The 13,729-nt window shown below is 37.4% G+C and overlaps 1 protein-coding gene and 3 non-coding genes across 6 annotated transcripts in view; 3 read left to right on the forward strand and 1 right to left on the reverse strand.

Moving 5' to 3' along the window:
* Nucleotides 1-13,729, reverse strand: part of dennd5a (DENN/MADD domain containing 5A) — a 69,105-nt gene that overhangs the window by 36,655 nt on the left and 18,721 nt on the right. The gene's annotated exons all lie outside the window — the stretch shown is intronic.
* LOC118819576 lies at nt 11,246-11,301 on the forward strand. The gene has a single exon (XR_005008179.1). It is a non-coding gene; the product is annotated as a U7 small nuclear RNA (small nuclear RNA).
* On the forward strand, nt 11,845-11,899 carry LOC118819578. The gene has a single exon (XR_005008181.1). It is a non-coding gene; the product is annotated as a U7 small nuclear RNA (small nuclear RNA).
* On the forward strand, nt 13,569-13,624 carry LOC118819577. The gene has a single exon (XR_005008180.1). It is a non-coding gene; the product is annotated as a U7 small nuclear RNA (small nuclear RNA).

The following is a 13,729-nucleotide window of genomic DNA, read 5'->3' on the forward strand; positions in this document are numbered from 1 at the left end:
ATGTTATCGTTATCATATCAGTATAGATGCTCAGACTTGACTGATATTTTAAACTGATATTTGATGATACTTCGGAAGAGCAAAATATTTAGCCGAGGCTAAGATACTGTGCTATAATGTCCGCATTTTACTGCATTTGTAACCCTCACAAATAATTGTTACATTTCTATTTAATGCTAATACATGTATTGTCAGTGGAAGATATGTACAGGAAAAATATGGGATGTCGCCCCAGAATTCCCATATCAGTGAGTATCCCATATCCCCAGCAAATAATACAAGTCACTATATTACACCTAGGATTCTCGGTTTGTTGCAAGGACCAGGCCCCAAGACAGCATCGTCACCTCATGTGGCTGACCAAGTGAGGCGGTGTTGTAGGCAGTCCGAGAGGAAACCAAAGCGCAGTAAGCGGGCTAAAGACCTCGAGAGTCTAGCCGTTCTTGACATATATATTGCTGTTGTCCACTCCCAAACATCAAACTGGCGCAGGACTTTTGCGTTTTCTATTATTTTTTTACTGACATATGACTGAAACAGCCCATTCACTGCATTCAGAGCTTTTAGCCATTCAGTTAAATGCATTAACCCTAGTATGTTTTGTTATCTATGCTGGTTTTAAGGTACACTGGTTTAAAAGGTTATGACAAAACTCATACGTTCAACCACTGAAAAGTTGGAACGGTTTTATTTTTAAACCCTTATACTGGTATATCGCCTACTACTACAATATCAAAATATGATGTTTTCTAGGGTTTTGACTGAGGATGGATGGAACGGATAAACTGCATCAGCAAAACAGTAGTGCCACATTGAAAATGCTGTCAGAAACTACAAAGTTATTTTTTTTCATTCAGTGTTTGACTACGTCTGATTAAACAGGACTAATAAAAGATGGTATTGAAACCTGCAATCTCCTGAGAATAGGGTGGAGCCTTACTAACTAACAGTACAATAGTGACATCTATGAAGAGCTGTTTATGAAATATTTCAGGCATAAAGACGGAGTGTAAATAAGGACAAAACTACAACCAAAGTGCCATAAATGCTACAGAGATGCATAACAGGACTTTAAAAAAGACATTTAATAACCAGAAAAAAGGGATCAAGTCAGACTACATTGTGTTTCATGACAGTGAGAAGTCCGGCATGTTGTCATCGTCTTTTGATGGACTGCTCTGCAGGGGTTGGTTTCAGGCAGTTTGATGGTGAAGAGGCTAATTCTTCATAACCTTTGTTCATTCACCTTGCAAGTATGATGAATGTCCAAGACACAAGACACACAGAAAAAGAGAGCTCTTGTTGTAGGAGCCCATAAAATGTCGGTTGCATTTTCCTCTGAGGCTAATGTTAGATGAATTGGCAATGAAATGAATAGAGCCATGCAGAGTCCTAAAAGCCACTATGTGTGGAGAGGACATGTGACCAAACCCAGAGCACATTCTGTGACCATGATCTCAGTGGTCAGAGTGAGCTCTGGGCCTCAGCAAACAACCCAGCTAGCCCCAGTGAACATGAGAAACAAATACAAGCTTGACATCAACCAACATGAAACAATGAATTTTTAATGAGTTCCTTTTGCCTATTTGATGCTAATTATTATCTTCTAGCTGGTTGGATCTATTCCCACTCAAATCCCTCCTGTCTTTGTCCCTGTGGAGGTTCTAGCACACCTGCTCAAGGCTGGGGGATGTCTTTTTTTCTGGCACACAGGGATTCTGCTGATTCATCCTGTGCATTTCTGATTCAGTCTATGAGCCAATGCTTTTCTGACACATACTGCAGACACAGAGCTCCAAAACAGCTCTACTCTGTTGTCAAAAAAGGGGTTCTGTGGAGCGATACCACTGGAGAACCACTTTTGGTTCCCTAAAGAACCTTTCAAAGAATTATTTTTCAAACATTTTTGTCAATGAGCTGTGTAAGCGTGAAGAACCTTTTCAGAGTTTAAAGAACCGCCAGTGAAAGGCATTTCCTACAACCATACATCCAGGCCAGGAACCATTTAGGAATCTTCGTTTTTAAGATCGTAGGCGTGTCTTCTTTGATTCCCTCAACAAAGAGCTGTAAGTCCTGACGAACTCAACATGAGGTAACTTAACAAATGCAGTGCCAATCTACTGTGCCAGCCCATAATTAAAGTGAAGTGTACAGACAAAGCACATCAACAAAAGACTGACTTGCTTATGTGGCATTTCTTTTCAAAGCTGCTGACAGGGCCACCCAAACAAGACTGGTCCGTAGGGCTGTTCAGGTGTTGGGTGAGACTGAATGCTGGTTTGCTTTGGGACTTAGGTGTGAAATGTGCATTTGTAGGAAATAATGGACTTGATATAGGCTGTGTGTAGCTCACAATTACGCAGACAGGTTTCTGAACTCAGTTTAGAATGTAGGTCAGGAATGTGTGGCATTGGACAGCCCGATAGTGAGGTTGTGGACATGTCTAAACATAGGCAAAGCTAGTGGACCCTTCTAGACAAGACGACAACAATCGGTTGAACGCCATGACTAAGACCAGAAGAATGTGGCATGGAAAAGTGCTGTTGTCCAAATTACCTTGCAATGACTAGGCACTGTAGTCTCTGTGACATACCATTTGCCTCATATGCATCAGGTAGGCCAACTTTTCAGAACTTGACAACAGCAAATGTATAGTTGTTTAGTATGGAGAAAAATGTATGTAATGGTATGTAGGTCTATCATAATAATTAGATCATTGGCTGATCACAATTATTTCAGTTGACTGCACTTATGTTCCACCGTCAACTTTCACAGTCCTATAGGAACTGGGGGCACACACAATTGTTCATATAGTAATGAACAATCAAGTTAAAATTTCATGATGGTGTCAGTCAAAATTATCTGACTGTTTTGTTTGTCACAGTACAATGTATTTGTATAATTTTTGTTCAATAAAAACATTTCAGATATTTAAGCAAACCTCTTTTTGTTGGTTAACAGTGGCTTATTATTTAGGGTGTCCCTTCACTTTTAATAAGAACCACATTTAGCGAATTAAATAAATTTAAAATGTTTTTATTGTAAAAAGTAGTAAAAATAAAACTGAACAATATACACAGATGTCAATACCACTTTCTAACTCTAACCCTAACAAAATAAAAGGGTCATCCTACAGAAACGTCCACAATTCTATCTATACACAGGAGTCACTGGTGTTACTGATTGTCATTGGTGTTACACATAAGAAAGGTAACACCAGTGACAGAAACACCAGTGTTATGCAGTAACACCAGTGACACGACTCCTGGGGACAACTTTCATTATATATTTTATACTGTTTATTTGGCATTTGTTTTCTTTATGTCATTTAATTTATATATTTCATAGTCATGTATAGATTATTGCAGTTAAAATTGCAGAAAAAACATGTTTTTTTCTTCAAAATATGGCCTCAGCCTTTACACATGACTGTGGGGACAAGCACTTCTGTGGTGCGTGGAATTCTAGATAATTGATTTAAAAACCAATATTGCTAAATTCATGGCTCAAGAAGGTGCAATTGTTAAAATAACATTGTTTATTTTAAAACATAAATAAATTGTAAGCCTAATATGTTTTTTAAGTCTACTATATCAATATAACAAAATGTCTAATATGTCTAATTTAACAAAAATGGACGTTTCTGTAGAATGACCCAAAAGTGTGTGTGTGTAAGCACACAGCTGCTTCTTACCAACAAAAATGGTGCTAAATGTTGCTTCACATCCAAGTTTCTCAAGTAATTTGTTTTATATGTGTGACTTATTTCACAGACAGCTGGAATTTGGTAAATATTACAGTCATTCCCACTATCAGTACCAGCTACTCACAGCCAAGGACCAGGCCCCGAGGCTGTGTCAACGTCTGAGGCAGATGACTGAGGGAGGAGGTGCCTCAGTGTCCATAAAGGCTAACTACCAAGAGAACAGCCATTTGTTTAATGTACTTCTCTAATGCCCACACCCTCAATAACAAACTGGACTAACATTACCTCAGACTGCAACTGACTACACAGCAAGAGATGATGGATTGCTGAAACATCCCTGACTCAGCTAAACAGGATAACCTTAGTATGTTTTGTGCTGTATGCATGCTGCATTATCTGCATTTATTTATGGCAAAACGATATAAAGGTTCTTGCAAAATTTACAATGTAAGAAGAACTGCAACCTGTATATCTGATGAGCTGGTATATTGCCCACTACTGTTTCCAATGCATATTTTACAATGCTAAGAACAACTTGTTCTTATCACTTGGTAAACGAATTACTATGTAAATTCTACAGAAAAAAGCTGAAATTGACATCTTATAGCCATTATAATGGATTAAATTCAAGTCTAACAATTATTCTCTGGGCTCAATTTTATTTTCTGACTTGTCTCGTATTCAAGACACGTGAGGCGCTCCGGAAAAAAGACTGCTAACAATGGCTGTCCGTCAACATGTATCTTCATAATCACTCAACAATCATCGCACAATGGGACAGCGCTCTTGTCGTCTGTTCTCTGTGTAAGGGGAGTTTTCCTCTTTTCTCTAATTACCCCTGCATTCAGGGGGCAGAGCATCTGACAGAAGCAGGCGGAGTTTGGAGCACAGAGATCAATTAACACCCAGCTCTGACGAGCATTTGTGTGGTGTTGAAAAGGTCTCGCCACAGTTCATCTGCTTTGTTAATTCTGTGCCAATGCTGCACACCCGATTAGTCTCACTCATGAGCCCCACAAGGCCCAGACTGTCCTCTGATTCTTCCTCAGATCATGTGGGGTATGAGTCAGCCTGTGGCTGGAGAAAAAAAAAATAATAATAATTTTCTCAGTAGCAGTCGGCCTTTAGATATTATGACTTGCAAATGGATCAATGAGGCCAGAGGCATAAATACTGGACTGCAAACAAACAAACAACCCTTTGCGGGATGGGTTTAAAAAGGCTACGGACATGTGAGGGGCTCCAACTACACCACAACCTACAAGAACACACAGTGAATTATGTCTGATAATCTGATAATGAGGTGAAAAATAAGTTGTCAGTTTTTTTTTTTTTTTATTATTATAAAAGTGTTTCCGGGTAAAATTAAGGTATGAACCTTTAAATGGATTTATTAAAAACAGTAATATTATAATAGAAGGAAAACGTGTTCTTGACTTCAGTCTGTATTCATGTACTGGGATTTTATTCCAAGCTATTTTCGACCATTTATTTTTTCCCCATTTATCATAAAATGTCCACACTAGGGCTTTACGATATGTACATAAAATGCAAAATTTGATTAAGGTGTTGGATCCGTTTGATCTGCATTATTATCATAGCTCTTAAAGATGTGTTTATCGTAGAAAATAAAATAACAACAAAAATACAATTTATTATGCTAGTCCACCTATTGAGTTATGGGGTTTTGACATCTTCTAATTAGTGAACTCAATGTCTTTAAAAGTGCATCCATTGCTGACACGGGTAATTTGCGCACACACAGCTTGTATAATCTCCATGGAAAAGCGCTGCCAATAGAGTGGGACACTCTGGAGCGGCCACACATGAGGTCACCACGCCCAATGCCAAGCCCCCAGCACTGGGCTGTGGAGCACAGGAACTGTACTCTCTGGAGTGATGGATCACCATCCAATTGCTCTGGCATGAGACAGAGCAGCGTTTGTGATCTAGAACTAATTATCATTAACATTACTAATGCTCCTGTGGCAGAATGCAAATAAATCCTCACAGCAATTCCAACATCCACTGTAAAGCCTTTCACAAAAGAGTAGAGGCTGTTAAAGCAGCAAATAAGGAACAACTCCCTATTGATTCCCTAGATTGCTTAAGAAATGTTGGATGAGAAATTGTCCGCAAAACTTTGGGACACATGACAGCACATCAGTCCAAACTCAGACTGACAGACTAACAATAGACGATGCAGTTGGTGATGTCTGAGGACACATGGAAGGTGGGAGAGAGAGTGTGTCACGTTCTCTCTTTTCACACTTCCCACTTTCCCCCTCCTGTGTGCCAGGAAGTGCCTCCGGCTGAGCCTCTCAATGCCGAGCCAATCCTGGACCACGAAGAGTCTAAAAACCAAATAAAACCATCACTTCCTCAACTAAAATGACCTAAAATTAGTCAGACAAAAGCAAAACTTGACATATCTGGACATGAGACAATGAAATAAAATTAAAAAAATAAATAAATAAATAAAACTCTCCAAAAATGACCAGAAATTATTCACACTCACACTTTTATCTCTATTTCAATTAACACTATATGTAAAGTAAAATGTAATAAAACTACATGAGAGATTTAGCAAAAAATGACATTTAAACAGCAAATGTCATAGAATCAAGCAAAAGGCCCTTCTACACAAATACCACAAGAGCAAATTTCCAACATCACAGCCTTCATCTGAAACATGACATATATTTCCACACTGACAGTGTTTCCCCTTAACACCATATGTAAAGCAAATTGTAATAAAAATTCAAGTGAGATTTAGCAAAAATTGACCTTTAAACAAGAAATGTCACAGAATCACGCAAAAGGCCCTGCTGGACAAAGACCACAAGACCAAATTTCCAACAACACCACAGCCCTCATCTGAGCACTCATTTCTACATCTACAGTGCTTCCCCTTGTAAACCAATCTGTAGGTGGGCTATATGTAAATGCTGTCAAAAAAATCCCTTGTGACCAGCAGGGTATTCTGTTCGATGTTACGTCATATTCAAAGTGGTGACTATCATATTATTTGTCTGAAAACCTTTCGATACATATGGAAAGTGTCACGAATGATTAAAAACATCCTGTAATCTTTTGGTCATCTTCTGGAATTACCACAGCAACATCATGTGTGAATTTCCACAGAAATCTGACAAATATTTCTTGAGATTCACCACATTTTTGCAGCATTAAAGTAATCATAAGTACTTTTTGATAACTCAGTTGTGTGTTTTGGTCACAGAGATCACTCCAATATTAATGTAATCATCCTAGTGGTGGTTGTAACACAGCACAGTTTTAAAGCATATCGCCATATTTCACCAAAACGATAACTTTACAGGAAAAGGAAAAAACCTACTTTACTTTTAATGTAAGTCAGTGGAACCAGACTTTTTTCCAAGCCATTTTGGGTTGTTCCTTTGGTCCATTCATCATGAAAATTACACACAATGTAAAGGGCAACAGGCGTTTTCAAAGCATGTCAAAAACTGAAAAACGACAAAAATGGAGATGCGAGGTTTTCTTCCAACAGCAGTGATATGAATGTCTCACAGTGAGAGCTAGCCAGAGCGGCCTCCATAGGGTGGGGTCAGTTTTAACAGTGTTACAGTTGAGAGAAGTCCATATCCATCTCATATAAACTAAACAGTTACCATCTTTTTACTTCAAAAAAGCACTGCAGATGTCATGAAAATAAAATACATTATAGATTTATCCTGCTGATACTAGCTGTTCTACTTTGTGGTCAAAAATAAAGTTGCTGTGTTTGACAGTCTCTTTTCACCAATCATTTTTATTTTTATGCACATATATTTTATGTATTTAGGTTGGAAAGATGGTTTGGTTCAAACATAGAACTGCACTGAACTACTTGCCTTTGCATTAATTTACCAGACCTTTCTAGCAACTAAGTCCGTTAAAATTCTGTTAGAACCTGTTGAGTTGTAACATTTGCACTCAGGCTGAATTGTTTGTAAATGTTTTTACCAAATTGAAAATATATTAATCTTGCTTAAATATTTTTTATATTATTTAGCAAATAACAAACGAGTTAGGTTGTGCTTCTACAATAAATGCCACTGATCTTTCAGCAGGTTCTGAAGACCTATAAGCTGGCTACATAATATGTAGAAAAACGACTGAAAATGTGTGAGAAACTAGTTTCCTATTTTTACTTCCTACGTCTCCGTTTCACATGCCAAGGAATGCCTCCAATCAAGTCTCCAAGTGCTCAGTTCCATGCATGCCAACCCAAGCAGCTGCACCCAGACGATGGAGGCAGTGAGAAGAAGAGAGGGGGTGGATAACTTTTAAGCATTTACTAGTTCTGATGGATGGCTTAAGTCATGCCAAACTACACTCCACTTCGGTGCAGGACACTGTGGTAAAAGTAGCAAAGTGGATGAGTTCTTGTGGATTACTTATTACTGTGATCATATTTCTATGGAAGAATTGTGGAAAATCTGAATATGACACACCCACAAAAAGTGTATAAGGAAGATAGAACTATGATAAGTGGAGTTTTAGAGTAATGTAATCTAAAGGACATACTAGAGCAATTGACAACTTGATGTGAGGAATTCCCAAGGGACATCTCTTGCTTGAGAAGAATGGAGCTATTTTCTCAATATTCGCATGTTAAAAACTTTTATGTCACAAAAGAAGCACTAGATATCAGATTTACTTCATTTTATATGTAGCAATTACATAGTACAATCATGCAAAATTTGTTTTATCTCAGGTGTGTCATCGTCAGTGTAGCAACCCTGCAGAACAATCTCTAGTACAATGAAATCATCATTATGAAAGTTGGCTCTTTTAGTATTCGTCTAGTAGGACCCTAAGCTGTTTGGGCTCTGAAAAACCAAGAACGAGCAAAAACTGAAAATCACGAAAAGCTAAGACTTCATATGTGCTTCATTTAGTACAGTATTCAATTTAATCAAAATTCTCCAAAATTTAGCTTGATAGCTTCAGTTCATAGTGAGGCAAGTACTGTATAGTTTATGTAGTCATAAAATACTGTATAGCTATTAAATGTTTGTTGATGTTCTAACTTAAGAAGCGTAAACACACCAAAGTGATTGATCTCAAACAACCTGATGTGTGTAAGAAGCTCAGCTTGTGGTAAAAATCCATATACACAAAAGAAGCACTAGGCCTTATATGCAGACATATATGCAGATGTAACAGCACTGTACTCGTTTGTTCTTGTGAGTTACTTAATGCAATAGCAATTCTATGGAAGAACGATGCCAAATTTGCATAAGATACGCTCACAGGTTTACTCCTGATGTGTACAAGGCCACTGTCGGTATGGCGACCCTGTAAAATAATCCCCACTACAATGAGACTTATTACTAAGAAATTTTGCTCTTTCCGTACTTGTCTAGAAGGACCTTAAAATAGACAAATACGAAAATAGCACGTTCTAGAAAGCAGAATATTAAGCACATCTTATTAGTAACTGTTTGCACTTTGCAGCTTCTTCAAAACTCTTTATTAGAAGAGCCAAGCAGGATGGTATCAGTTTAGAGAAGGACAAGTAGAGTTCTGGACTGGAACTGGGCACCCCTGACCTAAAGGCTTACTGTTTGTAAGGAACTCAGCCGTTCGTAAAAAATCACAAAAGAAGTGCCACTTATTAGATTTACGCAGTGTAATATGTAGCAATTTTATAACAACAGAATGCAAAAATTTGCTTATGGCACACCCACATATTTCACTCTGATGTGTATAAGCATACCGTCAGTGTAGTAACCTGGCAGAACAATCCCCACTACAGTGAAACCCTTTCATGCTCTTCATTCAGTTTAGTGAGAATAAGTTAGAGATTGAGTGTCCACTCCTGGTCCTGGAGCTCTACTGTTCTCAAGCGTTTTGATCCAACACACCTGGTTCTAATATTAAGATACCCCTGAAAGTCTTTATTACCTGGATCAGTTGTGTTAGATTAGAGTTGGAATGAATCTCTAAAGGATGGTAGATCTCCAGGACCAGGACTGGGCACCTGTGGTAACAGAGATATTCCTAAAAAATTATTAGAGAGACACAGTTTTGAAAAAGAGTAGAGAAGTTGATACATCTTAAATTATGTTATAAGGGTTAAATATTCTTTGATGTCATTCTTTGCAATTTGGTAGAGCGAGCTATCTTAAGACTAGTTTTAAGCAGGGCTTTGACACACTGAAGCAACTGTCAATTTGTACTTATTATATGAACTTAATTTTATATACAGCAATTCTATAGAAGAATATTTCAAGATTTGCATATGAAATATCCATAGTTTTTACTTTTGATGTGTACGAGGACACCATCAGTGTTTCAACCCTGCAGTACAATCCCCACTACAACGAGACTCACTCATTGTCAGGAAAGCTTACTCTTTTAGTGTTTGTTTAACAAACCACAGAAGTATTTGTGGTCCCCCACACACTGTCTGAACAACAGCAAATCAATCACAGAAGGTCTTTATAACATTTTCATAGTTTTTTCCCCCACAGAGATGCTCACATCTTTTGGCTTAAAAAACAAATCCAACACAAAAGACTAAAATAACTAATAACTTTTCTAAAAGCTCCTACAAGAACAACCAAACAGGACAGTTTCAGCTCAGAGAAAAAGGGGCAGAGGAAAATATTTTATAGCTATTAATGATTATTAGAGTAATTAAAAGGTTTGGACACACCAAGGCAGTTGACAATGAAGATGTAAAATTCATGAAAGAAGCACTTCTTTTTCTATTTACTTCATGGAGACTAAGAGCCTCTCATCACTAGGAAAATGTTGCTGTTTTAGTCTTTGTTTAGTAGAACTTTAAAGTATGTAAAGTCCCCCCACCAATTAGTCCAAAAATCAAAGACTCAAAAAAAACAACATTTAAAACATTTTAAGTTCTACAGGGAGATTCACTCGAAAGAGGCCCCGAATATTCTGTAATAACTCTCTCTAGGACGAAGCAATCTGGATAAAACGTGCAATGGGCTCCTCAGTATATAGAGCTTCGAACAAGCCAGGACGCCCCTGCGTCAGAGCGATGAGGCAGGCGCTGGACAGCCGTCGCTACATCTAACCTCCATTGGCAACTTCCGGGTGCATACCCCCGTACCCCTTCACGTGTCTGGCAGAAAATGGAGATCACTTCCAGCATCGTATGTAATGCAATTGATTACACATACATCATGGTATGTAGCGTATTTTTGGTTCAGATTGCTTCATCCTAACGGGAGTTACAGCAGAATATTCGGGGCCTCTTTCGAGTGAATCTCCCTGTGTATAGCACATATCTATTATTGATCATCATGTGAAAGAGTTCAGCAGAGTTCTGTAGAAGAACAGAAAAAAATAAGTCTAGTTTTAAAGTAACCTAAAGGCTTGTAAACTCTGAGGCAACTGACAACTTGTACTGGTTACTAGCCATTCTATGAAAGAAAAATACAAAATTTACATATGACACGCCCACTTTTTTACCTATGGCTACCATCAGTGTATCAGCTATGCAGAGCAATCTCCACTACAATGAGGCTCTCTCACTATTAAGAAAATTTGCTCTTTTAGTATTTGTCTAGTAGGGTCCAAAAAGTTGTGGACCCCCTTTACATTTGGTGAAAAAACAGAAAAAACTCACCAGCAGTCTTTTATAAGAAAACACTCATTTAAGAAAATGTAGAGCTTTGTCAGTGTAAAGCAATTATGCTTAGTGTATTTGGCAAAATGCAAATGATCCAGATTTGTACTTCTCTCAAAAACACATCACATAGAGGAGTAGATAGGAGTTGCTCGATTTGCCCTACATAATTTACACTCCATGCATTTACTATACTTACTTAACTTGACAGACAGCAATAATCTGATCTGGATAACATGTCAACATAAATAAAATGTAGGTCAATATTCATACTTCCCTTAAAACTTCCCAAATCCCCATACCAGACCATATATGGAGAGCAGAAAGTATCACATGCTTTGTAAAGTTTACTCTACATAATTTATACTAATCTTAAAATTATATATTTAATACATTTCTCAAAGTAATACCAGTATGCACATGATATACACACAGTTTAATTCTCAAGGTCACCATCAGTGTAGCAACCATGCAAAACAATACCTACTACATCAAAACCTTTCGCTAACAGGAAACTTGCTCTTTTAGTGTTTGTCTAGTTGGGTTATAACCATTTATGACCCCCTACGGCTGTGCTAAAAGTAGAATGTCAAACACAATAACTGTAAAATGTTTATCAGAAGAATCGCTAAGATCAGAAGGCTTATGTTGTGCTAAACTGCAATGTAGTATAAAGTGAAGAAGCCTGACTACATACCAATTATTCTGTACGGTTTTTATACAGAATAGTTTTTTCAATATCAGGTTGTCATAAAAATGGTTTATTTTCAAAAGAAGCACTATTTTGTAGATATGATATGCAGTTCTTATGAAAGAATGGCATTACATTTGCATATGACACACCCACAGCTTCATTCACAATGTGTAAAAGGCCACCATCAATGTATCAACCTGGCAGATCATTGACCACTATCATAAGACTGTTTCAACAGGAGGAAAGTTTGCTCCTTTAGCATTTATCTTGCTGCATTAAATTATGCTAAAAGATTGGGATCCCATATAACTGGTTAAAAATTAAAAAGCACAAATAAAAATATAGTTAAACCTGCACAATTATGTGCACGTAACTTACTATACATACACAATATGTTGATTTCAGCATAATAATAGTATGAGGAATGTTTATCTACACCGTGCATGACAGCTCACTTGAAAGTGCAGTCTGTTCAATTAGACTCTTACTCTGTTTCGAAACCTCTGTCTTGAGTTCAAGCATTCAAAAGGAATCAATATCGTCTTTCACCTTTCCACTAGTGATGGTATAATGATCATGAGTGCAAAGCAAAGATTTCAAAGCAGTTCAGAATGCACATTCTCTACGTCATCATGTACCAGATGATTCAGTTTGCACTGGTCAGAATGATCTACGCCTTTGCTGATTTTAGATACAATAAGGGCCATTACGCGTGTCTTTATTTTTACATATAAATCACAAAGCGCTGTTGAAAACACCAAGAAATGAAAGCTTTACTACTAAGAACAATAACGTTTTTTTTGTCAGTATCAATTGGGAACTTATACTTTTGACTTTAATTGTGACTTTTTTTTACAATCTTACAACTCTTTTGGTTTCAATTCACTTTGAATGAATCAATAGGCTAAGCTTTTTGGAAAAGATAACTTTTACCACTTTGTAAATTCACACTCATGAAACTTATGAAGAGGCTCTGTTCTATGCACAGAAACTATAACCATGTAATGTCCAGGAGTGAAATTGAACATACGCTCATCTGAGCTGATGGTCTGCACCAAATAAATATCCTGATATCTTTAGTCTATGTGACATCAGGTAAGGCCATATGCGAAACCCAATTTTTTGAAACATCTAATGGGATCTGAGCAATTGATTCATTTTATTCAAAGGGCTCAAACAACTTTAACACTAAGTTTCTGAAACTGATTATGACCTGTTTATCAACCGCATAAAGCTCAAACTAAAGCCTACTTTAAAATAATACATGCAGATATAGATGATTCAGATTTTGAAGTCTATTCTCACACGTCTCTAAAAAAAGCAGAAATGGATGGCAGTGTTTATTAGCAATGTTACAAAATTTGCTCCATATAATTTACTCTACAATATACTATATTACTACAGAATTAGTATGCAGAACAATTCTGCTAAAATGTGCATATGACACACCCACAGCCCAATTCACAGGTTGTATAAGGCCACCATCAATGTAGCAACTCTGCAGCACAATCCCCACTACAGTAAGACCCTCTCGTCCTTAGGAAAATTTGCTCTTTTAGTATTTGTCCAGCAGGGTCCTGAAATATGTAGGACCCCTCATATGCCTTGGTTAAAAAAAAAGAGATGATGCTTAAATAAAAGTTCTATTTTAGTACTCCTCCAGCCAAGTCATAAGAGATTTTCATTTTTAAAACATTCAGGG

This window comes from Colossoma macropomum, unplaced genomic scaffold (assembly GCF_904425465.1).
Source record: "Colossoma macropomum unplaced genomic scaffold, Colossoma_macropomum, whole genome shotgun sequence".
Lineage (NCBI taxonomy): Eukaryota > Metazoa > Chordata > Actinopteri > Characiformes > Serrasalmidae > Colossoma > Colossoma macropomum.